We start from the raw sequence: 14,691 nt of genomic DNA on the forward strand, positions 1-14,691 counted from the left end.
TTTGCGGTACGCAGGCCTCTCTCACTGTTGTGGCCTCTCCCGTTGCGGAGCACAGGCTCCAGTCGCGCAGGCTCAGCGGCCATGGCTCACGGGCCCAGCCACTCCGCGGCATGTGGGATCTTTCCGGACCGGGGCACGAACCCGTGTCCCCTGCATCGGCAGGCGGACTCTCAACCACTGCGCCACCAGGGAAGTCCCCTTGTGAGATGTTTCTTGATTGTTAATTAAATCTCTTTACTTGCTATTGGACTATTCAGATGTTTTATTTTTTCTTGAGTCATCTCAGTAATGTCATTCTAGGAATGCATACACTTTATCTAGGTTGTCTAATTTGTTGGCATATAATTGTTCCTAGTATTCTCTCATATTCCTTTTTATTTCTGTAAGGTCAGTAGTAATGTCCTCTCTTTCATACCTGATTTTATTAATTTGAGTTTTGTCCTTGTTTTTCTTGGTCAGACTAGCTTGACTAGCTTAAGGTTTGTCAATTTTGTTGATCTTTTCAATTTTTAATCTGTTGATTTTTGCTTTTTTCTCTATTTCATTTATTTCTAATTTACTATTTATTTTTTCTTCCTTCTGCTTGCTTTCGGATTAGTTTGCTCTCTTACCAGCTTCTAAAGATAGAAGTTTAGATTTACTGATTCAAGATCTTTCTTTTTTCATATACGAATTTATAGCTATAAATTTCCCTCTGAGCACTGCTTTTACTGCATCCCCAAGGTTATGGTATGCTGTTTAATTTTGTGCATGGAGCATAATAGCTGCTAAATATTTATTGTTGAACAATGAATGAATGCCAGGGTTCTTCTTTTAATTGTGGAAAAACATACATAAAATTTACTATTTTAACCACTTTTAAGTGTACAGCTCAGTGGCATTAAATACATTCACATTACTGTGCAACCATTACCACCATGTTATGTTGTGTTTCTGTTTTCAGTCATCTCAGACTATTTTCTAATTTTCCTTGTGATTTCCTCTTTTACCCCTTAGTGACTTAGGAGTGTGTTGGTTAATTTCCACATATTTGTGAATTTCCCAATTTCCCTCTGTTACTGGTATCTAATTTCATTCCATTGTGGTCAGAGCACACTCTGAATCATTTCCATCCTTTTAAATTTATTGAGTCTTGTTTTATGGCATAACATATAATCTACCCTAGAGAATGTTTCACATGCCCTTGAGAACAATGTGTATTCACTGTTATTGGCTGTGCTGTTCTATAGATATCTGTCCCTTAATGATTTAAAAGAGTCTATCTGCAACTAGATCACATTTAAGAAAAAAATTGCCAGTTATGGACATCTTAAATTTTTCATATTATCCCCCACTTTTATACTGACTACTTATTCCATATATATATTTATACATGTATATAAATAAAAATCAGGTCTCCCCTTTAAAAATAAAAATCTCAGTTTCTAGCACCATATTAAGGGCTGGTTTCTAACAGTGAAACCTACTAAAAAGGTAAGCAGAAAAGAGCATATATACCCACACGAAAGATTTTCTAACAGGTTTCTGACACATAAAATCTCCAGACTTAGGTAAATAAGAAGAGAGCAGAGCATTTGATATGTCATTTGATAGCATGACAGCTGACATGGCTATCCCAAATTTCCCAAGGGAGCTGGGTTACACCCAGTGGAAAAAAAGAAAACCTTATTAAGTACGGGTTATTCAATGTGAAGACAGAAGGTGTAAGAAGCTTGGGATATAAAAGCACAGAGTTTTTCTCTTTTACTGAATAAAGAAGTCAAGCTAAGAAGTACTGCAGCAGTGGTTTAAAACTTGGGTTTCATTTCAGCAATTTAAAATAAGCATAGGTACTTCACATTTGAAATAGCGCTTTCCAATGCACTACGTGATTATAAAAATGCCACCTTCTTTATTCCCCAACAAAACCTCTGTAAGATCGTTACTGTCATGCCTATTTCACAGATTCAGAAGCAAAGTAACTTCCAGGGTCACACAACAAGTATGAAACAGAATCAGTATTTGAACCTGGGCTTCTAATTCCAAATCCAGGGCTATTTCCACCAAGTCACAGCTGCTGCTTCTCACCAAGAATACACACAAGTCTCAGTACTTTAGACCTGAGTATATATAACTTAGGAAAAAGACCTACACAGGAAGGATATATCCACCACACTTAATGTTCCCAAAATAAGAGCAGAAGAGCCTGAACAGAGAGAAGCAACCTGTCCTGGCACAGCACACATACTAAGCAGGGGTTCCAGAAACAAGGAACAAAGGAAGAGGAAGAACCATATGCACCCCCAGAAGTAAACCTAGGAGAGCAATCAGCAATCGTTAGCTCAGAGAGCTCAGTATTTCCCACAGATGCCAAAGGGCTGATCAAAAGTAGGAAAGAGAGAGAAGAAAAAGGGTAACATATAACCACTAGAGGAAACTAGGTGAATGGTGAAGAGAAACTCTCTGTACTATTTTTGCCTCTTCTTGTGAATCTATAATTATGCCAAAATGAAAAGAGGAAAAAATGAAAAGATGTACATGATGTAGATAGGCTCTTGGTCCTAGTTTCCTAAAGTTCCTTAAATTCCTAATGTGCCAGCCAATCTGTCAATGAATTCCAGGTCCACTGGGGAGGGAAAGACAAGTGAAAGATCTATTCCAACAGTACATCAAGGTACTTTCCTAGCAGATTAGCTACTTTTCTGATGACTCCTTAGTAGACAGAGAAAAAGGAAAGACTACAACGATGAAATAAACATAAGGTCACCCCTGGGTAAAGCTCTGTCTTAGGCAGGCACTGCCATGAAAACACATGCTCTGCTACTGTCTCTCACGCCCAAATCGTTTCCCTTGCTTCTATTCCTTGCTCCAGAAAGATTCAGACTGAAGACGCAGAATCTGATGGACTGGAAACACTGAAAACACAACTTCACATACGGCTTCCTACCCACCCACCATTCAACCAGATTTCAAGCATATAGACTTTAAATCTGTACTCTACTAAGCTCACACGTAACAACTAGGGAAATTTTGCTATATTTCTCAGATCAACTATAACAGAACACTGCTACTACTACAATAACCTTTTTACATTCATATTTTATGGATTCAGGGAAAAAAAATCCAAAAGAAAAGCACAAAAAGAGATCTGTGCCTTGCCTACATTAGTATGTACTGAACTGTACATACAGATGCTCGATTTCCAAACTGAGTTGTGACTACCTCAATATTTTTCCAACACTGACTTATTCCTGCTCATCACTAACATGTTTTCTTTAAAATGCCTGAAAACCTAACTATAGTCCTACATTTAAACAAAAAAAATCACTTAAGAATGTAATTGAGGACTTCCCTGGTGGCGCAGTGGTTAAGGATCTACCTGCCAATGCAGAGGCACAGTTTCGAGCCCTGGTCTAGGAAGATCCCACATGCCACGGAGCAACTAAGCCCGTGCGCCACAACTACTGAGCCTGCACTCTAAAGCCACAACTACTGAGCCCACGTGCCACAACTACTGAAGCCCACGCACCTAGAGCCTGTGCTCCGCAACGAGAAGTCACCGCAATGAGAAGCCCATGCACTGCAACGAAGAGCAGCCCCCGCTCGCCGCAACTAGAGAAAGCCCGTGTGCAGCGACGAAAACCCAATGCAGCCAAAAATTAATTAATTAATTTTTTAAAAAAGAATGTAATTGAATATAATCAAATACATTTTAATACACTGCTGATGAGAATAAAATTCATAACTATCTAGGGCAATTTGGAAACCTCTATCAATAAGGTTGTCTTGATCCAACAGGTCCAAATCTAAGAATTCATCTAAGGAAATAATTTGTTAACTATTCTAAAATGTATATATCAAGTTGTTCACTGCAGCTGTTCGTGAAGAAGACTTTTTAATGAAAATAAATGTTCAAGAACAGGAAAATCGGAAAATTACAGTACATCCAAACAGTAGCATACCACTCAATCATTGAAAACCAAAGTAAAAATGTGTTCTTATTGCCCTGGAAAAATATCTACAATCAGTTTAGCGAAAAAAGCAAACTAGAAAACTCCATGTTTCTGATGTCCTTTTTGTTAAAATAAAAAGTAGTCACTTATATTCTTGGTACATAGAAAAAGTATGGAAAGAAACATACCAAAGCATTAACACTCTATTTTCTACAATGAAAATGTACTATTTATATAATTTTTACAAATACATGTTAAACCCAGAAATAAACCCACACACCTATAGTTAATTAATCTTCGACAAAAGAGGTAAGAATATACAATGGAGAAAAGACAGTCTCTTCAGCAAGTGGTGCTGGGAAAGCTGGAGAGCCGCATGTAAATCAATGAAGTTTGAACACTCCCTCACACCATACATACAAACTAAAAACGGATTAGAGACTTAAATATAAGACATGACATCATAAAACTCCTAGAAGAGAACATGGCAAAACGTTTTCTGACATAAATCGTAGCAATGTTTTCTTAGGTCAGGCTTCCAAGACAACAGAAATAAAAACAAAAATAAACAAATGGGACCTAATCAAACTTACGAGCTTTTACACAGCAAAGGAAACCATAAACAAAATGAAAAGACAACCTACAGAATGCGAGGAAATATCTGCAAACAATACTACCGAAAAGGGGTTAATATCCAAAATAGACAAACAGCTCTTACAATAATAAAAAAACAAACAACCCAATCAAAAAACAGCCAGGGGCTTCCCTGGTGGCGCAGTGGTTGAGAGTCCACCTGCTGATGCAGGGGATGCGGGTTCGTGCCCCGGTCCGGGAAGATCCCACATGCCGCAGAGCGGCTGGGCCCGTGAGCCGTGGCCGCTGAGCCTGCAAGTCCGGAGCCTGTGCTCCGCAGCGGGAGAGGCCACGACAGTGAGAGGCCCACGTACGGAAAAAAAAAAAAAAAAAAAAAAAAAAATCTGCCAGAAGAACTAAAGAGACAGTTCTCCAGAGAAGACATAAAGATGGCCAATAGGCACATGAAAAGATGCTCAATATCGCTAATTATTAGAGAAACGCAAATCAAAACTACAACGAGATATCACCTCACACCGGTCAGAATGACCATCACCAAAAAGTCTACAAATAATAAAGGCTGGAGAGGGTGTGGAGAAAATGGAACCCTCCTACAGTGCTGCTGGAAATGTAAACTGGTGCAGCCACTGTGGAAAACAGTGTGGACGTTCCCTTAAAAACTAAAAATAGAGTTAACCATATGATCCAGCAATCCCACTCCTGGGCATATATTCAGAAAAGACAAAAACTCTAATTTGAAAAGATACATGCACCCCAATGTTCACAGCAGCACTGTTTACAATAGCCAAGACATGGAAGCAACCCGAGTGTCCATCGACAGATGAATGGATAAAGAAGATGTAGTAAAAAAAAAAAAAAAAAAAGATGTGGTACATATATACAATGAAATACTACTCAGCCGAAAAAAGAATGAAATAATGCCATTTGCAGCAACATGGATGTATCTAGACATTCTCACACTAATTGAAGTAAGTCAGACAAAGAAAGACAAATATCATGATATCACTTATATGTGGAATCTAAAATATGACACAAATGAACTGATTTACAAAACAGAAACAGACTCACAGACATAAAAAACAAACTTACGGTTACCAAAGGTGGGGTGGGGGAGGGATGAATTAGGAGTTTGGGATTAACAGATACACACTACTATATATAAAACAAACAGTGAGGACCTACTGTATAGCACAGGGAACTATATTAAATAGCCTGTAATAAACCATAATGAAAAGAATATGAAAAATATATGTGTAACTGTATCACTTTGCTGTATCACCAGAAACTAACACAGCACTGTAAATCAACTATATTTCAATAAAAAATTTAAAAAGAAAAAAAAATGTTAAAAATAACAGTGTATAACTGATTCACTTTGTTATAAAGCAGAAACACACCATTGTAAAGCAATTATACTCCAATAAAGATGTTAAAAAAAATAAAAAATAACAGTGGTCCTAACAGAGGAATGCTGCCAGCACGCACACGCACAGATTATCTGGAAGTCCAGTCAAGAAGCTAGAAGCGGCGGCTGCCTCTGGGAATGGGATGTGGAAGAATGATAAAAAGGGTGGAGGAAGGCTTACATTTCACTCTCTATCCTTGGGCACCTTTTAAACTTTTTTAACCATGTACATACAGTATCTAGTCAAAGGAAATATACATTTCAAAACATTAAGATGTTCATATTCTTTCTAGTATAAGCATATTGCATCCAATAAATACCAGAAAGTTATTTGTAAAGTCAAAAAGAACCATAATCCTGAAGCCACAGACATCACCAGTTACTACAAAGAACTGGAAAACATTTTAAAAGCTAGTCATTCAGCAAATTGTCCGTCTCTAGTATACTCATCTCTAGCAGGCAGCGCTGGTAACACCTATAGGGAAGCAAAGTGTATTTCTGAAGCTCTTCCAGCCATGGAATTCCTGCAAAATCAAAGACAGGCAAAAAACAGAAACACACAAGTAATGAGAAGAAAAGTGCTCAATTAGTTTTTGATCACTGAACTACAGCCATGTTTTAATTCAAAAATAACACAAGACAGAGTCATACACGTCTACAAAGTTACTTTTAGGTCATACGCTTCTATAAAATTACATTTTTAAGTGTACTAACTACAGTATTCTCTTATCGCCGGCCGGGTTTTGTTAAAACCTCTAAGATGGGTAATTCAGCAATATCTCTCAAAATTTTAATGACACGTAACATTCAACCCAAAATGTCGACTTACAGGAATTCATTCATACACATGCAAAATAAATTATTATAGGATTATTCTTTATAGCATAGTTTTATAAATGCAAAAGACTGGAAAAAACTAAATGTTCCTTAGTAGAGGGCTGGGTAAATTATGGTATGCCATACAGCGGCATACTATTCAGCCATACTCTTCATTTTCAAAAAACTATGAAGAAGCCTTTAATGTATTGATACTGACACAGACTGATTTCCAAGATATATTAAGTAAAAAAAAAAAAGCAAAAAGCAAAATTCAGCAGTCTACCATCTGTGCAAGAAAGGAGAGTGGGGGAAAACATATATATATATGCACTTTTTCATACATATAATTAATAACATTAGTGTCTCCAGGGAAGGGTAGATGGCAGACAGCAGAGGAGGGAACCTAATCTTTAAATCATGTGTATGTATTAACTGTTCAAAAAATAAATATTTTAAAATTTTTAATGCATTTAACTAGCAGTTCTATCTCTCCTTTCTAGGTAACTTAAACAAGATGAAAGGAACCTTCAGGCCCACAAGAATACCCCTGAGGTATGCTTTAAAAAAATTTTTTACAGCCAATAATGCATGTAATAAGCTTGTGACTACAACAAAAATCACATAAGTTTAATAATGCCATAACTATCCATACGCAGTCTCAGTAGCAACCAATTTCCCAAAAGCATAATGTCTAACCCCACCCACAAAATTCCAAAACGCAATGACTGATCAGTTGATGATTCCAGCGAAACAGAAGAGTCCGGATTTTATTAAGGCCCAGGGTTCTCTGTGAGAGGTTACTTTCAGCCTTCTCTCAGCTAGGGTGCTTTCTTGGCCCTTCACAACCTTAGACCGTGGGGTTAACACGGCCAAGAGTCAGGCTCCTTGTCCCCTGTCACAAGCTCGGTCTCCAGCCAACATAGCTCTCTCATAAATGGAAGGCAACAGCCAGGCCCCAGAGTGTACAGCCAGGGGGCTGTGGGCCTGTTCAGGGCTTCACATCCTTCCGATGAAAACAGGAAGGGACACATCCTTCCCCACTGCCACATGAGAAGCCCTTCCCGCCTCAGCCTTCCACACTGAACTCAGCACACTCACCAGGGGACTCCTTGCTTGTCCCGCTTCCCTGGGGGCAGAGCTCTCTGGAAACAGGGCTGACAGCCCTGCTAGCTGTCCCCAGGCACACAGTGAAGTCTGTTGAAGATTCTCATCAGAGTACATAGTGCATTCTCTACTAATTACCCAGATACACCCCAGAAAAACTCTCTCATTTTAACAGCAGTGGTTTTCCTTAAGGGCTTTCAGTTTTTGGGTCCATTTCTCATAACACCTACGTACACACTTTCTGTGTCCCCTCCGGTCACCCACGCCACCCCAAAATAGATCTAGCGAGCAAATGACTACAAGGTGCGCCTCATCTTCCAGGGCTTGGTCACGCTTTCATGATTCCACAAAACCATTACTACACAATTTGGCTAAATACTGTTACACTGTCTAAACAAATGCTTCTGTGGCAATTTCCGAAATCTACTCCAAATTCTGAAGTGAATGAGAGTAAGAAAAGCTTTTCCCATCGTGCTCCCTTTATAAACGCAATCACAGGCCACAGGCAACGGCTACCAACAGGCGAGTTCAATCAGCAACAGGCTGAAGTAGCACCCCGTCAGCCCTTATCACGAGCGTGGCAGGAGAGCATTTCTTTTGAAAGGGCCACCCTCCTCATAATGGGATCCTATGTCTGGAGGGGGATCTATTAAGTGATAAAAATACTTCTTAAGTCAAACTTTTTAGACAAAGATATAGCCTTAGATTTAGATACATACCAGGCCCAAATTCTCCATAAATAAGGCCAGGGGTAGCAAAAGAAAATAGCATCTCTCCTTCCTACCTGCCCCCTACACAATGAATAACCAGTATCTCATGATAAGTGTTTATAACAAGATGCTAAGGAATACCTACTTAGGAGTCAAAACCTACTGGAAAACAAAACACCAAAGGCCAACCTTTAAAATGAGCCTTCCCCTCCCTGATATCTGGATGGCAGATTACAAAATGGACTCCCAAGGGAGGTCTGATCACTTAGGACAAGTAACATTAGACCCTACTGAACACTAAAGAGTGTGATGGAGGGAAATCTGATAATACGGACCCAGAGAGAAAGATCAGATACTTGTCCACTAGTTAACTTTTCAGATTTCTAGGCAAAAGAAGATTTTCTAATGATACTTAATTCTCTCGTTAGAAAAGTAATATACACTCATTGTATACAAATTCAAAATAATTTTTGAAATTAAAAGCATTTGTCGGGACTTCCCTGGTGGCGCAGGGGTTAAGAATCCGCCTGCCAATGCCGGGGACATGGGTTTGAGCCCTGGTCCGGGAAGATCCCACATGCCGCAGAGCAACTGAGCCCATGCACGACAACTACTGAGCCTGCGCTCTAGAGCCCGCGAGCCACAACGACTGAGCCCTTGTGCCACAACTACTGTAGCCCCCGCGCTCTAGAGCCCGTGCTCTGCAACAACGAGAAGCGCCACAATGAGAAACCCGTGCACTGCAACGAAGAGCAGCCCCCGCTCGCCGCAACTAGAGAAAGCCCGAGCGCAGCAACAAAGACCCAACACAGCCAAAAATAAATAAAGGAATTTACTTTTTAAAAAAGAGCATCTGTCAAAAATGAAAAGGCAGGGTCCAGATATACAAAATCACACCTAAAATGAGTAAAATTCCCAATTTAAAACTCATCATAATCTTTTTTTTTTTTTTTTTTGTGCGGTACACGGGCCTCTCACTGTCGTGACGTCTCCTGTTGTGTAGCATAGGCTCCGGACGCGCAGGCTCAGCGGCCATGGCTCACGGGCCCAGCCGCTCCGCAGCATGTGGGATCTTCCCAGACCGGGGCACAAACCCGTGTCCCCTGCATCAGCAGACAGACTCTCAACCACTGCGCCACCAGGGAAGCCCTCATCATAATCTTAAATAACAAGTTAAAAATGTTTTAATCATCCATGAAAAGAACACCATATTATGCAGCCTAACTGACATTTATCCATATAGCTAATGTCACATACAAAAAAATTCCTAAGCCATTTGAAAGGCACAATACTATTATCAATCCCCACATTTGGGAAAATGACTTAAAAGGACCTGAACTTAAACTCTTAAAGAACTTTATAATATACTGATCATTATTCTTTTAAGAATAATTTTCTGGGAATTCCTGGGCAGTCCAGTAGTTAAGACTTGGCCCTTTCACTGCCGTGGGCCCTGGCTCAGTCCCTGGTTGGGGAACTAAGATCCCACAAGCTGCGTGGTACAGCCCCACCTGCCCAAAAAAAAAAGAATAATTTTCTGCAATTACCCAAATGTATTCACAAAGATCTATGTTCAACTTCACAATTCAGTCAATAAAAGTTAAGCACATCACTTAACACAGTACTGGACTGGGCACCAGAGTGAATGGGGGATAAAAGAAGGTGGGAAATTGAAAAACAGAGATATAGAGTCTACTCTGAAGGTCCTTATAATCTATATCCAAACACAGGAGACTTAAAAGTAACTATACAAAATCTAAAGAAAGGAAACTCACATTTACTAAGTGTATCTTACACATCAGGTAGCAAAGCTGCAATACACACGCAACATCCATGAATCCTGTCTCAAGGGAAGAAAACAAGGCAGGGTGGGAGGGTGTTGAGGTTGAAGAGGGCAGGCGGTGCAGTCAAAAACCCAAAGCAGGGCTTCCCTGGTGGCACAGTGGTTGAGAGTCCGCCTGCCGATGCAGGGGACACGGGTTCGTGCCCCGGTCCGGGAGGATCCCGCGTGCCGCGGAGCGGCTGGGCCCGTGAGCCATGGCTGCTGGGCCTGCGCGTCCGGAGCCTGTGCTCCACAACGGGAGAGGCCACAGCGGTGAGAGGCCCGCGTACCGCAAAAAAACAAAAAAAAAAAAACCAAAGCAAAACATAAACGCCAACTGAGTGATACAGAAGGTAAGTATAGTCATCATTAGTCTTCCACAAATGGTGCTGGGACAACTGGACGTCCACAAGCAAAACAACAAAGTTAGAGCCCTATCTCACACTATTTATACAAACTAACTCAAAATGGGTCAACACCCTTAATGGAAGAGCTAGATCTATAAAACTCTAAGAAGAAAACACGAGAGTAAATCGCCAAGACCTTAGATCTGGCAATAGATCCTTAGACATAACACTAAAAGCATAAGCAGCAAAAGAAAAAATATATTAATTGGACTTCATCAAAATTAAAAACTTTTGTGCAGCAAAGAACATATGTTATCAAGAAAGTGAAAAGACAACCTATAAAATGAATGGGAGAAAATATCTGCAAATCATATATCTGATAAGAGTTTAATATTCAGAATATGTAAGAACTCCTAAAAACAAAAAGACACACAATCCAATTTAAAAATGGGCAAAGGACAACAACAAGGTCCTACTGTATTGCATAGGGAACTATATTCAATATCTTGTAATAAGCGATAATGGAAAAGAATATGAAAATATATATATGTATAACTGAATCACTTTGCTGTATACCAGAAACTCACACAACATTGTAAATTATTCTTCAATCTAAAAAAATAAAATGGGCAAAGGACTTGCACAGATACATGGATATTTCTCCAAAGAAGATATACAAATAGCCAATGAGCACAAGAAAAGATGCTCAACATCTTAGTCATTAGGGAAATGTAAATCAAAACCACAGTGAGATACTACTTCACATCTACTAGGATGGCTATAATTTTAAAAAACAGAAACAAAGAGAAGATAACAAGTGTTGACAAGGATATGGAGAAACTGAAACCCTTGTACGATGCTGTTGGGAATGTAAAAATGTACAGCCACTGTGGGAAAAGTCTGGCAGTTCCTCAAAAAGCTAAACATGGAATTACCACATGATCCAGTAATTCTACTCCTAGGTATATACCTAGAACTGAAAAAAAGACTCAAACAGAAATTTGTAAACCAACATACATTACAGCATTAGTCACAACAGTCAGAAAGTGGAAACAACCCAAGTTCCATCAGCAGATAAAGGATAAATAAAATGTACAATATCCATACAACAGAATATTATTCAGCAATTAAAAAGGAATAACATTCTGACACAGGCTACAACATAAATGAACCTTGAAAACATTACGTTAAGTGAAATAAACCAGTCATAAAAGGACATATATTATTCCATTTATATGAAATATCTAGAATAGGCAAATTCATAGAACTAGAATATTAGAAGTTACCAGGGGCTGAGGAAGAGGGACAAACAGGGATTTACTGCCTAATAGTTACAGAGTTTCTGTTTGGGGTGATGGGAAAGAGCTGGAAGCAGATTGTGGTGACTGTTACCCAATGTGAATGTCATTAATGTCACTGAATTATATACTTAAAAATGGTTACAATGGCATATTTTATATTATATATATTTTACTACAATAAAAAAAAAAAAAAACAGTTTCTATAAAGTCTTTAGGAGTCTGGATTGCCCAAGGGTAAGATTTCAAATCAGGGACTCAAATCCAAAATGGACTGTAAGCCCCCAGATCTGACTAACCCTCATGGAAACCTTAGTGGGAAGCTTGCATCTCTACATCCTTCCTGACCAGTGAAGAGGCCTCTCCAGATGCTGCCGGATGCTGGAAGCAGACTTTCCCCCAAGGCAGCCCAGTGACCTTCCATGCAGGAAGAATAACCTGTGCTGGAAAAAAACAGAGATAAGTGGAAAGGAAGGTGAAGAATCCAAGAGGCAAACTCTGCTACTCTGCAGCCGTGTGACCATGGACACATTACTCAAGTGCTCTAACGAAGCTTCAGCTTCCTCTCGTTATGAAATGAAAACAGCATCTACCTTTAAACGTTGACATAAGACCTGACAAAAGTACTCCTACAGCACCCAGCCTAGTGCCTGGCAGATGGTGGGTGTTCAGTCTATGACGGCTGTTGCTATTGGGACAGGAGGTCTGTTTGCTACCCCAGAGGCAACCAAAGGCTGAGCAGGACATGGCTTGGATCTGGAGAATTCTATGACTTACCAGAACTTAAATAAAATGCAGACTTCAGAGAAGGAGCTGTTCCTATGCAGTTCAAACTCTTAGAGAGACTGGCTTATTGTTCACAGAATGAACCCAGCTACTCCACGTTAGGAAGGGCGCGGCTACACAATTCACTCTCTCTGTACAACAGGCCTCTGTTCACAACAGAGCCCTGCCTTTACCAGCAGGAGAGACGTGCTCTGTGGAGAAGCGGAGCAGGAAATCAGCTTGGAGGTGGACCTGAGGCAGCTCTCCAATGCTGGTGGCCTCAGAATCACTTGGGAAATCTGTTAGACACAGATGCCTCACCCCCACCGCCAGACACTCTGATTGCTAAATATTTCAGGCAGGGCCCTTGAGCACAACTGTGTAAAGAAACAGTTGAAAAGGGAAGGCACGGAGATGTTACAAGACTACCTTCTGATGTTGGCAAACAGACCAGTCCGCCCCACAAAGTAAGACCTGCGTTTTCCTCCATACCTGTCAAAAACACACTAGCTTTGGCAATGCAGAGAGATCACCTGCAGGTGATATCCAATTCAACCTGCAAGTTCTGCACCTCTCACAGGAACAAAAAGAACAACAAAAAAATGACTTAAATCATATTACCAGAAGTTGGTAAAATTTTTGTCAAACACCCTTAAATTGATTAGGAAGTTATTACCTTGTTCAACTTTTTGGTCAGCAATCAGGCAATATGTATCAAAAGTCACCCAATATTCTCACTTCTTAAAATTGATCTGAAGGAAACAACACAAAAGCAGCAAACTACATCCAAAAAAAAAAAAAAAAAGCCACTGTTGTAGTGTATATAATATCAAAAAGATAACGTGCCTATCAAGGATCCCAGTTTACCAACATTTGCCATATCAACTCAAATACGACAAAGCTATTAAAAATTTAAATGATGTGTACTATGTCATTACACGGAAACTATTCAAAAAACACGCAAGACCTAAAATGACTTACTACAAAGCATGGACATATGGACAGCTTTAAAGGGTGACGCATTAAGCAAAAACCTTGGGGGGGGATGGGTGAAGGGCATCAAAAGGTACAAACTTCCAGTTTTAAATAAATAAGTCCTGGGGTTATAATGCACAGCATGATGACCACAGTTAATAGTGCTGTGCTGCATATTTGAAAGGTGCTAAGAGAGTAGATCTTAGAAGTTCTCATCACAAGGAAAAAATTCTACAACTCTGAAGGGTGATGGATCTTGACTTAACTGCGGTGATGACTTCACAATATACAAAAATATTGAATCATTACGTTGCAAACCTGGGAATTAATATATTGTTGTATGTCAATTCTACCTCAATAAATACAAAAAAAGGGACTTCCCTGGTGGAGCTGTGATTAAGAATCCACCTGCCAATGCAGGGGACACAGGCTCGAGCCCCGGTCCAGGAGGATCCCACATGCCGCAGAGCAACTAAGCCCATGTACCACAACTACTGAGCCCGCGCTCTATAGAGCCCACGAGCCACAACTACTGAAGCCCACGTGCCTAGAGCCTGTGCTCCACAACAAAAGAAGCCACCGTGGGTTTCCCTGGCGGTGCAGTGGTTGAGAGTCCGCCTGTCGATGCAGGGGAGACAGGTTCGTGCCCCGGTCCGGGAAGATCCCACATGCCGCGGAGCGGCTAGGCCCATGAGCCATGGCCACTGAGCCTGCACATCCAGAGCCTGTGCTCCGCAACGGGAGAGGCCACAACAGTGAGGCCCGCGTACCACAAAAAAAAAGAGAGAAGCCACCGCAGTGAGAAACCCATGCGCCACAACGAAGAGCAGCCCCCGCTCACTGCAACTAGAGAAAAGCCCACGCGCAGCAACCAAGACCCAATGCAACCAAAAAGTATAAAATAGAAAAACAATTTAATT

The 14,691-nt window shown here is 40.4% G+C and overlaps 1 protein-coding gene across 5 annotated transcripts in view; it reads right to left on the reverse strand.

The window, feature by feature from the left end:
* Positions 1 to 14,691, reverse strand: part of CLASP1 (cytoplasmic linker associated protein 1) — a 272,935-nt gene that overhangs the window by 252,835 nt on the left and 5,409 nt on the right. For 2 of the 5 annotated variants that reach the window (XM_032638589.1, XM_032638588.1), the window contains exons 1-2: positions 13,473 to 13,576; positions 12,331 to 12,474 (exon numbers count right to left, since the gene is read on the reverse strand). The exons of the other annotated variants lie outside the window; for them this stretch is intronic. The gene's annotated coding sequence lies outside the window, so the exon portion shown is untranslated. Of the gene's footprint in view, positions 1 to 12,330; positions 12,475 to 13,472; positions 13,577 to 14,691 lie in introns of those variants that run through there. 5 annotated transcript variants of the gene reach the window in all.

The sequence above is a fragment of the Phocoena sinus genome, chromosome 7, assembly GCF_008692025.1.
Source record: "Phocoena sinus isolate mPhoSin1 chromosome 7, mPhoSin1.pri, whole genome shotgun sequence".
NCBI lineage: Eukaryota > Metazoa > Chordata > Mammalia > Artiodactyla > Phocoenidae > Phocoena > Phocoena sinus.